General features: G+C 45.7%; 1 long non-coding RNA gene across 2 annotated transcripts in view; it reads left to right on the plus strand.

The window, feature by feature from the left end:
• LOC140734140 (uncharacterized) overlaps positions 1–13,243 on the plus strand; it is a 79,818-nt gene that overhangs the window by 41,344 nt on the left and 25,231 nt on the right. The window contains exon 1 of one of the 2 annotated variants that reach the window (XR_012100488.1): positions 7,692–7,794. The exons of the other annotated variant lie outside the window; for it this stretch is intronic. This is a non-coding gene — a long non-coding RNA (uncharacterized lncRNA). Of the gene's footprint in view, positions 1–7,691; positions 7,795–13,243 lie in introns of those variants that run through there. 2 annotated transcript variants of the gene reach the window in all.

Consider the following 13,243-nt stretch of genomic DNA (forward strand, 5'->3'; position numbering starts at 1 on the left):
GTCTGCTTCTAATCCAACAGGCATGATGCATCACAGTATTGCCAGATCAGATCTCATCTAGCTTTGAGCCAATGTTAGTACAAAGCTGCTGTTGGTCACTTAGACCAGCTCCCACCATATATCACCTGCTTTCCACATCTCCACAATTTCAATTGGTATTCAATTCGTAATGAAACCATTTAGAAACATAGAAAACCTACAGCACAATACAGGCCCTTCAGCCCACAAAACTGCCGAACATGTCCCTACCTTAGAAATTACCTAGAGTTACCCATAGTCCTCTATTTTTCTAAGCTCAACATACCTGTCCAGGAGTCTATTAAAAGGTCCTATCATGTCTGCCTCCACCACCACTGCCAGCAGTCCATTCCATGCGCTCACCACTCTCTGCATAAAAAACTTACCCCTGAAAATCTCCTCTGTACCTACTTCCAAGCACCTTAAAACCATGCCCTCTCATGCTAGCCACTTCATCCCTGGGGAAAAGCCTCTGACTATCCACATGATCAATGCCTCACAACATCTTATACACCTCTATCAGGTCACCTCTCATCCTCTGTCGCTCCAAGGAGAAAAGGCCGAATTCACTCAACCTATTCTCATATGGCATGCTCCCCAATCCAGGCAACATCCTTGCAGAGCTGCTCTGCACCCTTTCTATGGTTTCCACATCCTTTCTGTAGTGAGGCGACCAGAACTGAGCACAGTACTCCAAGTGGGGTCTGACCAGGGTCCGAGATAGCTAGAACATTACCTCTCGGCTCCTAAATTCAATCTCAGGGTTGATGAAGGCCAATATACCGTACGTCTTCTTAACCACAGAGTCGATCTGCGCAGCTGCTTTGAGTGTCCTATGGACTTGGACCCCAAGATCCCTCTGATCCTCCACACTGCCAAGAGTCTTAGCATTAATACTATATTCTGCCATCATCCAAAATTGGAAACTCGCTACAAAGACCAAGATTGCTGTGTACAATGCATGTGTTATCATCACCCTCCTGTATGGTAGCGAGACTTGGACCATCTACTCCAAACAGGAGAGGAAACTCAATAGTTTTCACCTGCGCAGCCTTCGCTGCATCCTTGGCATCACCTGGAGAGACAAGTCCCAAACTCTGAGGTCCTCTCCCACGCTGGACTCCCCACAATGTTCACGCTTTTAAGACAACGCAGGCTGCGCTGGCTGAGCCACATCCATCATATGAAGGATGGTAGACTGCCAAAGGACGTCCTCTACGGAGAACTAGCAACAGGCAAGAGGAACATTGGTAGACCTCAGCTTCACTTCAAGGACCTCTGCAAACGCGACATAAAAGCCTTAAGAATCAACACGGACTGCTGGGAGGATACAGCAGATGATCGCAACAAATGGCGAGGTACTCTTCAGCAACACCTAGAGCAAGGCAAAAGAGTGATCCTGAGTCAGTTTAAGGAGTGGAGAGTACAGTGGATAGCATATAACAATTCCACGTGCCCTACATATGCGGCAACTGTGGCAGAGCCTGCTGTTCCAGGATTGGCCTCAATAGCCACAGACGACGCTGCTCGACAAATCAGTGACTACCAGAGGTGCAGTACCCATAGTTGACCATGACCGACAGAGGCCACATGCCGTGCCATGCCATCATATTTGAGCTACCAAAATGAACCAGCTCACACTTACCTGGTTTGAACTCCATCTGCCACTTCCCAGCCCAGTTTTGCATCCTATCAATGTCCCGCTGTAACATCTGACAGCCCTCCACATTATCCACAACACCTCCAACCTTAGTGTCATCAGCAAACTTACTAACCCATCTCTCCACTTCCTCATCCAGGTCATTTATAAAAATCACAAAGAGTAAGGGTCACAGAACAGATCCCTGAGGCACTCCACTGGTGACCGACCTCCATGCAGAATATGACCCGTCTACAACCACTCTTTGCCTTCTGTGGGCAAGCCAGTTCTGGATCCACGAAGCAATGTCCCCTTGGATCCCATGCCTCCTTACTTTCCCAATAAGCCTTGCATGGGGTACCTTACAAATGCCTTGCTAAAATCCATATACACTACACCTACTGCTCTTCCTTCATCAATATATTTAGTCACATCCTCAAAAAATTCAATCAGGCTCGTAAGGCACAACCTGCCCTTGACAAAGCCGTGTTGACTATTCCTAATCATATTATACCTGTCCAAACGTTCATAAATCCTGCCTCTCAGGATCTTCTCCATCAACTTACCAGCCACTGAGGTAAGACTCACTGGTCTATAATTTCCTGGTCTATCTCTACTCTCTTTCTTTAATAAAGGAACAACATTCGCAACCCTCCAATCCTCTGGAACCTCTCCTGTCCCCATTGATGTTGCAAAGATCATTACCTGAGGCTCAGTTATCTCCTCCCTCGCCTCCCACAGTAGACTGCGGTACATCTCATCCGGGCCCGGCAACTTACCCAACTTAATGCTTTCCAAAAGCTCCAGCACATCCTCTTTCTTAATATCTACATGCAAAAGCTTTTCAATCAGCTGCAAGTCATCACTATTATCACCAAGAGCCTTTTCCATAGTGAATACTGAAGTAAAGCATTAAGTACCTCTGCTATTTCCTCCGGTTCCATACACACTTTCCCACTGCGACACTTGTTAGGTCCTATTCTTTCATGCCTTACCCTCCTGCTCTTCACATACTTGTAGAATGCCTTGGGGTTTTCCAATAGTCAGCGAGAATTGAAGGAGCAAATCTGCAGAGAGATAGCAGACAACTGCAGGAAACATTAAGTTGTGATAGTAGGGGATTTTAATTTTCCTCATATTGATTGGGACTCCCATACTGTTAAAGGTCTAGACAGGTTAGGGTTTGTAAAATGTGTTCAGGAAAGTTTTCTAAATCAATATATAGAGGTACTGACTAGAGAGGAGGTGATATTAGATCTCCTATATAGGTGTGTAGGGGAACACTTTGGTTTCAGTGATCATAACACTGGATAATAGATAAAGGTAGATCTGGTCCTCGGGTTGAGGTTCTAAACTGGAAAAAGGTCAAATCTGAAGAAATGAGAAAGGATCTAAAAAGCATAGATTGGGACAGGCTGTTTTCTGGCAAGGATGTGATTGGTAAGTGGGAGGCCTTCAAAGGAGAAATTTTGAGAGTGGAGAGTTTGTACGTTCCTGTCAGATTAAAGGCAAAGTGAATAAGAATAAGGAACCTTGGTTCTCAAGGGATATTGGAACTCTGATAGATAAGAAGAAAGAGATGTATGACATGTATAGGAAATAGGGAGCAAATAAGGTGCTTGAGGAGTATTAAAAGTGCAAAAGCATACTTAAGGAAATCAGGAGGGCTAAAAGAAGACATGAGGTTACTTTAGCAATCAAAGTGAAGGATAATCCAAAGAGCTTCTACAGGTATATTAAGAGCAAAAGGATAGTAAGGGATAAAATTGGTCCTCTTGAAGATCAGAGTGGTCGGCTATGTATGGAACCAAAAGAAGTGGGGGAGATCTTAAGTGGGTTTTTTGCATCTGTATTTACTAAGGAAACTGGCATGGAGTCAGTGGAAATAAGGCAAACAAGTAGTGAGGTCATGGAAACTATACAGATTGAAGAGGAGAAGGTGCTTGCTATCTTGAGGCAAATCAGAGTAGATAAATCCCCAGGACCTGCCAGGGTATTCCCTCGGACCTTGAAGGAGACTAGTGTTGAAATTGCAGGGGCCCTGGCAGATATATTTTAAATGTCGGTATCTACGTGTGAGGTGCCGGAGGATTGGAGAATAGCTCATGTAGTTCTGTTGTTTAAAAAAGGCTCTAAAAGTAATCTGGGAAATTATAGGCCAGTAAATTTGACGTCGGTAGTAGGTAAATTATTGGAAGGAGTACTAAGAGATAGAATCTATAAGTATTTGCATAGACAGGGACTTATTAGGGAGAGTCAACACAGCTTTGTGCATGGTAGGTCATGTTTAACTAATCTATTAGAGTTTTTTGAGGAGGTTACAAGGAAAGTGGATAAAGGGAAGGCAGTGGATGTTTTCTACATGGACTTCAGTAAGGCCTTTGACAAGGTCCCGCATGGGAGGTTAGTTAGGAAAATTCAGTCACTAGGTATACATGGTGAGGTAGTAAATTGGATTAGACATTGGCTCAATGGAAGAAGCCAAAGAGTGGTAGTGGAAGATTGCTACTCTGAGTGAAGGCCTGTGACTAGTGGTGTGCCACAGGGATCAGTGCTGGGTCCATTGTTATTTGTCATCTATATCAATGATCTGGATGATAATGTGGTAAATTGGATCAGCAAATTTGCTGATGATACAAAGATTGGAGGTGTAGTGGACAGTGAGGAAGGTTTTCAAAGTTTGCAGAGGGATTTGGATTAGCTGGAAAAATGGGCTAAAAATGGCAGATGGAGTTTAATACAGACAAGTGTGAGGTATTGCACTTTGGAAGGAAAAACCAAGGTACACCATACAAGGTAAATGGTAGGACACTGAAGAGCTCAGTAGAACAGAGGGATCTGGGAATACAGATACAAAATTCCCTAAAAGTGGCATCACAGGTAGATAGGGTAGTAAAGAGAGCTTTTGGTACATTGGCCTTTATAAATCAAAGTATTGAGTATAAGAGTTGGAATGTTATGGTGAGGTTGTATAAGACATTGGTGAGGCTAAATTTGGAGTATTGTGAGCAGTTTTGGTCACCAAATTACAGGAAGAATATTATTAAGGTTGAAAGAGTGCAGAGAAGGTTTACAAGGATGTTGCCAGGACTTGAGAAACTGAGTTAAAGAGAAAGGTTGAATAGGTTAGGACTTTATTCCCTGCAGTGTAGAAGAATGAGGGGAGATTTGATAGAGGTATATAAAATTATGATGGGTATAGATAGAGTGAATGCAAGCAGGCTTTTTCCACTGAGGCTAGGGGAGAAAAAAACCAGAGGTCATGGATTAAGGGTGAAGGGGGAAAAGTTTAAAGGGAACATGGGGGGGGGGGCTTCTTCACACAGAGAGTGGTGGGAGTGTGGAATGAGCTGCCAGATGAAGCGATAAATGCGGGCTCACCTTTAACATTTAATAAAAACATGGATGAAAGGTGTATGGAGGGATATGGTTCAGGTGCAGGTCAGTGGGAGTAGGCAAAAAAATAGTTCGGCACAGCCAAGAAGGGCCAAAAGGCCTGTTTCTGTGCTGTAATGTTCTATGGTTCTAATCCTGCCCGCCAAGGCCTTCTTATGGCCCCTTCTGGCTCTCCTAATTTCCTTCTTAAACTCCCTGTTAGCCTTATAATCCTGTTATCCTGACTGACTAGTGATCTTCTGTAGAGATCAATGCTGGGAGCCCTGCTCTTTGTGATGTAGATATATATAGGATTTGGATGAAAAATTATGTGAGCTGATCAGTTAATTTGCAAATGACATGGAAAATGGTTGCATTGTTGGTAACATGGAAGGTTGTTAAAGGATTCAGCAGTATACAGACCATTTGGAAACATGGGCAGAGAAATGGCACATGGAATGTAATTCAGACAAGTGTGAGGTGTTGCACTTCGGGGTATTGAATGCAAGAAGAAAGTGTACTGTAAATGGCAGGACCCTGAGGACCATTGACATACAGGGGGATGTTGAGGTGCAAGTCCACAGTTCTTTGAAAGTGACAGCATGGTAAAGGTTATCAAATACTTACCTTCATTGGTCAGAGTGCTCAATATAGAAGTCAGAAATTCATGTATAAAGCTTTGGTTAGGCTACATCTGGAGTACTGTGTGCAGTTCTGGTCACCCAGGAAGGATGTGAAGGTTTTGGCGGGTGGAATAGAGGGCATGTGCTGTAAGAGGAAGTTGGAAAAACTTGGGTTGTTTCTTCTGGAGTGGTGGGGGCTGAGGGGAGATGTGATAGAGATTTATAAGATTATGAGCAGCATAGATATAGTTCGTCAGAGTCTTTTACCTTATGTCAAAATGTCAAATACTAGAGGACATAGCTTAACGGTGAGAGGGGAACTGTTTAAGGAAGATTTATGAGCAAGTCTTATTTTACACACAGAGAGTGGTGGGTGCCTGGAACAGGCTGCCAGAGGCGGTAGTGGAAACAGTTTGATAGCAGTGTTTGAGAGTCATTTAGCCAGGCACAGCAAGAGGCTGGGAACAGTGGGATATAGATTAGATGCAGGCAAATGTGCAGCTTAACCTGACACAGACACCGTGACCAAAGGGCCTGATTCTGGCTGCACTATTTGATGTTCTGTGAAGTACTTACAACAACATCCTGGGGCGGGGTTCTCAGCAGCAGAGGAACAACAAGTTATAATTAGCACAGGGCAACAGTTGCTATTTCTGCAAAAGCTGTCATACAACAAACATCCCGCAGCCTTTCACAGGAGCGTTATCACAGCGAGAGGCCAGTGATAGGGCATCTTCATGGAGGAGTGAAAGGAGAGGATGGTGGGTGTCTGTCAATGGTTTCCCACAGGACATGCCTCCTATTCCCATGTGGAAGACCACACTGGAGCTTCTGGCCACCCGGCTGCACAAAGGATGTGACTGAGCTGGGACGGGTGCCAGAAAGCACTGGAGGGCTTGAATATAGAACACTGAACAGTACAGTCCCTTCAGCTCATGATATTGTGCTGACCTTTTAACCAAATCTAAGATCAATCTAACCCTTCCATCCACATAGTTCTCCATTTTTCTATCTTCCATGTGCCTATCTAAGAGTCTCTCAAATGTCCCTAATGTATCTGCCTCTATCGCCACCTCTGGCAGGGCGTTCCATGCACCCATCACTCTCAATGTAAAAACCGGCTTCTGTCATATCCCTATTCTTTCCTCCAATCACCTTAAAAACCCTCTCATATTAGCCATTTCCACCCTGGGGAAAAGTCTCTAGCTAAACACATTATCTTCGCCTCTTATCAACTATCAGTCACCTCTCATCCTCCTTCACTCCAAAGAGAAAACCCTAGTTCACTCAACCCAACTCATGACATGCTCTCTAATCCAGGCAGCATCTAGGTAAAACTACTCTGCACCCTCTCTAAAGCTTCCACAACCTTCCTACAATGAGGTGACCAGAACTGAACACAATATTCCAAGTGTGGTCTAACCAGGGATTTCTGGAGCTGCAACATTATCTCGTGGCTCGGGAACTCAATCCCAGGACTAATGAAGGCCAGCATCTCACATGCTTTCTTAACCACCTTATCAACTTGCGCAGCGACTTCAAGGGAGTTATGGATGTGAATCCCAGGATCCCTCTGTCCATCCACACTGTTAAGAATCCTCCTAGTAATCCTTTATTCTGTCTTCGAATTTGACCTTCCAAAGTGAAGCACTTGACACTTTTCTGAATTGAATTCCATCTGCCACTTCTCAGCCCAGCTCTGCCCCTTTTTTGTGAAGACAATTTATTTTGCACTTGGGCTTTATACTTAAAAGTTCCAGTTTTTGTTTTTTTGGTTCTTTCCCTCAGTATCTTGCTCTGCACACTTTGCACATTTGGCACAAATTCCAAACAAGCAGATATTTGCTTAGACCTTGCTATTCATCTCTGTTATTACCTGTGCTCTCTTCTTTTTAACCATAAGACATGGAAGCAAAATTAGGCTGTTCAACTCCTGCACATTCTTAATTGGCAGGTCTGAGTGGTCACTTTAATTTCTTCAGCTGAAAGATCTCCTTCCCTGGGTGTAGCCTTCCTTCCCACAGTGTGACGCTCTCTGCACCATTCCCCTTCCATTTTGATAGCATCTCAATCCCACTGAGTAGAACCCAAAAACAAGATATTTTTCTGTTGTGAACAAGGCACTGGTGTTATTTTGGGGTAAGTAATTCTAACTGAATATTTCATGGTGAAAGTGTGTGTGTGAGTCATTGTTATAACTTCAGATGTTTTCCGTTGCTAAGGACAGCACATAACGCAGAGGAGACGAGCACCTGACACTTCACACAGCTGTTACCATAACTCCCTTCTGTACCCAGACTGATCCAAGGCTACATCTATCATCAAAGATCCCCACCATCCGATCCACGTTATCTTCCACAGCTCCCATCGGGCAGCAGATACAAAAGCCTGAAATACCACACCTCCAGGATCAAGAGCAACTATTCCCTCCAACCATCTGGCACAACCCTAATCACTACCTCATTATAACAACTTTGGCCTAAAATATAATTTGTTTTGCTCTACTAGTGTTTTCCTGAATGTATGTTTAATTTATGTTTTTCTTGTAACTGCTGCATATCTAATGCTCTGTACCTGTGATGCAGCTACAAGTAGTGTAGCAGTTAGCATGACGCTATTACAGCTCGGGGCATTCTGAATTCAGAGTTCATTTTCCAGCACTGTTCAGTAAGGAGTTTCTGTATATCCTAACCGTGGAATGCATGGCTTTTCCCCAGGTGCTCTGGTTTCCTCCCACAGTCTAAAGATATTCCCTTAGGTTAACTGGTTGTTGTAAATTGCCCTGTGATTAGGTTAGGGTCAATCGGGTTTGTGGAGGTTTGCAGGGGCAGTGCGGCCAATAGGGCCGACTATGTGCTGTGTCTCTAAATAAATAAAGCAATTAAAAAGTAAGTTTTTCATTGTACCTGTACACACGTGGACCTGTGGCTATAACGATAAACTTGACTATAACCCCACAGTGAGGAAACACAGAAACTGAACTGGGCACAGACAGGAGCCAGTATTTTGTCTGGTGGAACTGGGCCTCACTCTCAATAATTACTCCTTTGGCTACTCCCAGTTTCTTCAAACAAAAGCTGTAGACATGGGCACTCCCATGGATCCCAGCTACGCCTGCCTGTTAGTCAGCTATGTAGAACAGTCTATGTTCCAAGCCCAGTCTACATATCACTCACCAGCTTTTCCCACGCTACATCAATGACTGCATTGGTGCTGCTTTTTGCACCCATTCTAGGCTCATTGACTTCATCAACTTTGCCACCAACTTCCACCCCGCCCTCAAATTTACCTGGTCCATTTCCGACACCTCCCTCCCCTTTGACTATCTCTCTTTAACTATCTCTGGAGACAGCTTATGTGCTGATAAATTTTATAAACCCACAGCTACCAGGACTACAGCTCTTCCCACCCTGTTACTTGTAAAAATACCATCCCCTTTCTTCAGTTTTTCCACCTCCACTGCATCTGCTCTCAAGATGAGGGTTTTCATTCCAGAACGAAGGAGATGTCCTCCATCAAAGAAAGGGGCTTTCCTTCCTCCACCATCAACGCTGCCCTCACTTTCCGCATGTCTGCCTTCACTCCATCCTCCTGCCACCCCACCAGGAATTGAGTTCCTCTTGTCCTCACCTACCACTCCACCAGCCCCTGTGTCCAGCATGTAATTCTGCAGAACTTCCACCATTTGCAACTGATCCCAGAAAGGACATCTTACCTTCCCCCCTCCCCAAAACTTTCCACAGGGATCACTCCCTGCACGACTCCCTCTTCCATTCGTCCCTCCCCACTGATCTCCATCCTGGTATTTCTCCTCGAGTCCTTCCAGGTGAGGTGACACTTCTCCTGTGTGTCTGTTGGGGTCACCTACTGTATCCAGTGCTCCCAGTGTGGCCTCCTGTATATCGGTGAGACCCAACGTAGATTGGGATACCACTTTGCCGAGCTCCTGCGCTGCTCCACCAGAAAAAGTGGAATTTCCTGGTGACCAACCATTTCAATTCTACTTCCCATTCTCATTCTGACATGTCTATCCATGGCCTTCTCTACTGCCACAATGAGGCCACACTCAGGTTGGAGGAACAACACATTATATTCCATCTGGGTAGCCTCCAACCTGATGGCATGAACATCCATTTCTCTAACTTCCAGTAATGGCCCCACCCCCTCTTCTTCACCATCCCCCATTCCTGTTTCCCTCTCTCACCTTATCTTCTTTCCTGCCATCACCTCCCTCTGGTGCTCCTCCCCTTTCCCTTTCTTCCATGGTCTTCTACCCTCTCCCATCAGATTCTCCCTTCTCCAGCCCTTTATCTCTTTCACCAATCGACTCCCAGTCCTGCTGAAGGGGTTCAGCCCGAAACGTGGACTGTACTCTTTCCACAGATGCTGCCTGGCCTGCTGAGTTCCTCCAGCATTTTGTGCGTGTTGCTAGAATAGATTAAGCCATTGTTTCTGCAGCTTTTCCAGAGTTGAAGAATTTCTGTGGACGCATGTGGAGAGTGCGTCAGGTGTAAACCAGCGTTCCTGAGTCCTGCTCCAATCTCTGCAACAGTTCTAGCTGCTCTCTCCTTGCTGCCTTTGTTCAGTCTCTTTTAGCTAATGTTGGAACAATACTTTCTGCAAAAAAAATGTATCCGAACTTAATTGTGCCAGTTTAACAATTCGCGAGTCTTCTTACAAACGAGGGTGTGGTGATGCTCAGGTCCCTGTAGCACAGTAGCCCCGCCGTGTGGACAATAGGGTAATTACAGTCAGTGTGCGTCGCACTGCCAGCGGAAGCAATGTACTGTATCTGAGGGAATTTCTGGTACAGAGCGGCCTCTCCAGCAGAGGTAGGAACCCTCACCCTTCACTTCGACCCGCCCCCACACACTCCGCATTTCATTCAAATTCATTCCGTATCATAAAACAACAAGCTAAATGAAAGGTTCCAGTGGTGTATAAAGAATGAACAAGTTACACACTTGGACCTCCACCTGTGGCAGGTAGAATTCAGTACCCTGCCTGCCTGGGGTCCGTGTTTTGGCATTTCAAAATCCAGCTGCTGGAAGATGGCCGGTTCCGGGTTTCGTTACATCAGTTTTGGAAGACTTGGCAGGAAGAACAGAGGAGCTTTCCTCCCTGAGATGTGGGCAAGGTTCACATCCGACTGTTCTGTTAGGAATATGCTCATGGGTTGACCAAGCAGCGGGTGTCTGGGATCGATCAGCTTGAGAATGAGCTGATCGACTTGGAGTCCTGGCTAGGACCGACCAATGGGGACCAGCCCTCGGGAATGAATACCAGAGGAAGAAGGAGGTGCTGAGGCATCTGCCAGAGGTCCCAAGGCGCTCAAGTGAGGTCATGGTTCCAGATGGTGCAGGATCTGGCTGGGCCACGCTTCGCCCTTCTTCTACTCTCTCGAAAGGAGAGGGGCGTTCGCAGGCAGTGCGTGGAGTTACTGGCAGAGGATGGCTCCTCAGTCATAGATCCAGCAAAAATTATTGCAGGTCCATTCCTCCAATGAGGCTCTATTCTCGCCAGGTGGTGAGGATGCACGCAAAGCTCTGAGGGAGGACTTGCCAAGGGTGCTGATCAGTTAAATGCTCCGCAATCTTGGAGGAGCTGACCAGCGTCCTCAACCAGCCGCAGAGAGGCAAGCCCCTGGGACTAGACAGGTTGACTGTTGAATTTCTCCAGGCCTTCTGGGACATCTGTTTATGCAAGGATATTTCGGGAAAGCATGGCAACGGGTGAGATAGCCTTCTCTTGGTGCGCAGTTGTAGCCCTGCTATCAAAGAAAGAGGAATCTCTGTTTGCTAAATAAATGGCGTCCAGTATCTCTCCATGGGCGGAGTATTAGATCGTTGCCTGGGCAATAGCCAGTCATCGGGGTTCTGTGCTGGTTCAAGTGATCCACCCTGATCCAAGGGCAGTCCCTCCTGGACAATATCCACCTTCACCAGGATCTGATTCACCTGTTGTGGTAAACCATGTATATAAGTTGTAACTGGGTTATCTGTCTGGACATGCCTGGACACGCCCCTCTGCTGACTGCTCCTGTGGCTCCTCCCACAGACCCCTGAATAAAGGCGATTGTGTCACTGCTCCTCCCACGGTCCAGGACAGACATACAGCATGGACGTGGATCCATTTTATTGTTAATAAAAGCCTTTCAGTATTTACTCTACTTCCAGTCTTTTGGAGTAATTGATAGTGCATCACCTGTGCCAGAAGGCTGGTCTGTCAGTCACCTTTTCCTCCCTTGATCAGGAGAAGGCGTTCAATAGGGTACACTACAAGTACTTTTTGGGACTCTGCAAGCATTTGTGCTCGCGCCTCATTTTCTGACACGCGCCCGACTGTTGTACACTGGTGCGGAATGCCTCGTTAAGCTTAATGGATCTTTGACAGAGCCCTTGTGCTTTGGGAGGTGGGGGAGTGTTTCAAGGGTGCCCCATTTTGGTGCCTCCTCCGTAGGAGGTTGATGGGTTTGGTTTGACGCAAACCAGACATGGAGGTCATCCTGTCGGCTATGCCGATGACATCCTCCTCATGGTCACCGACTTGATTGACTTTCAGACGATGCGAAACAGGCAGCAGATCTTCTTGGCCATGTCCTCTGTCTGCAAGGGTTAACTGGTGTAGTATTGATGTAACTTAGACACTGCTGTAGATTGAACAACCACGTTTATTTAACAGACTTCCATTTTTCCTTACCCCCGTCCTGACGTCATACGCACTCTGACCTACGAATACTCACACAATACATTACATCCCCCTTCTCAAGATTTTTTTTTACAACACTGTGAATTACCAAAACAATGCCTTTCTTATATTGCAACAGCCATGACATAAACTAAAAAAAATCTTAACTTATACTGTATTCGACATTGTGTCTTACAATACTAACAGCAGTGTATTTTCTTTTACTAACATACGACTAATAAACCTTTTATTTCACACCTTGGAACTTATAACATGTGTGACTTTGCCTCAAACTGTGTGAGACTGTCGGTAGATCTATTCTCTGTATCTAGCTGGAAGTTTGACTTGTCTCCCAGACCGTGTGCGATACAACTGTGACTGTGCTTGTCCTTCATCAGTGTCAGTCTCTCGAGTGACCTCTGTGTCTTTGCGGTCTGCATTTCCACCTCGGTCGGTCTGCGCCGAACCCTCACCTTCATTGCGTTGTGGGGTTTCGTCGCGCCCCTCACTCTTGGTGTCATTTGTTTCCATGTCTGTATCTGTGGAAATGCCCTGTGGATCTGTACGTGGAAACTCCCTCTCACCTCTCTTCAGCAGATGCTTCCTGTTCCTCCTGTAGACTCTTCCATCCAGCGTGCAAACTATGAAGGATCTTGGTTGCTGATGTCTGTTCACAACCACAGCCGGCTGCCAAGTGTCTCCTCTCTGTATTCTGACATTTTCACCTGTATGCAGATCTGGCAACTGTCTTGTATGTCTGTCATAGTAGCTCTTTTGCTTTATTTGCTTGTACTTTTGCTTGTCATGTACTTGAAGATTACCTTCAGGAGTCAGTAGAGTTGTGGATGTTGGCAGCTTGGACTTCAGACGACGTCCCATCAACAGCTGTGCAGGAGAGAAG

The sequence above is a fragment of the Hemitrygon akajei genome, chromosome 10 (assembly GCF_048418815.1).
Source record: "Hemitrygon akajei chromosome 10, sHemAka1.3, whole genome shotgun sequence".
In the NCBI taxonomy this organism is placed as follows: domain Eukaryota; kingdom Metazoa; phylum Chordata; class Chondrichthyes; order Myliobatiformes; family Dasyatidae; genus Hemitrygon; species Hemitrygon akajei.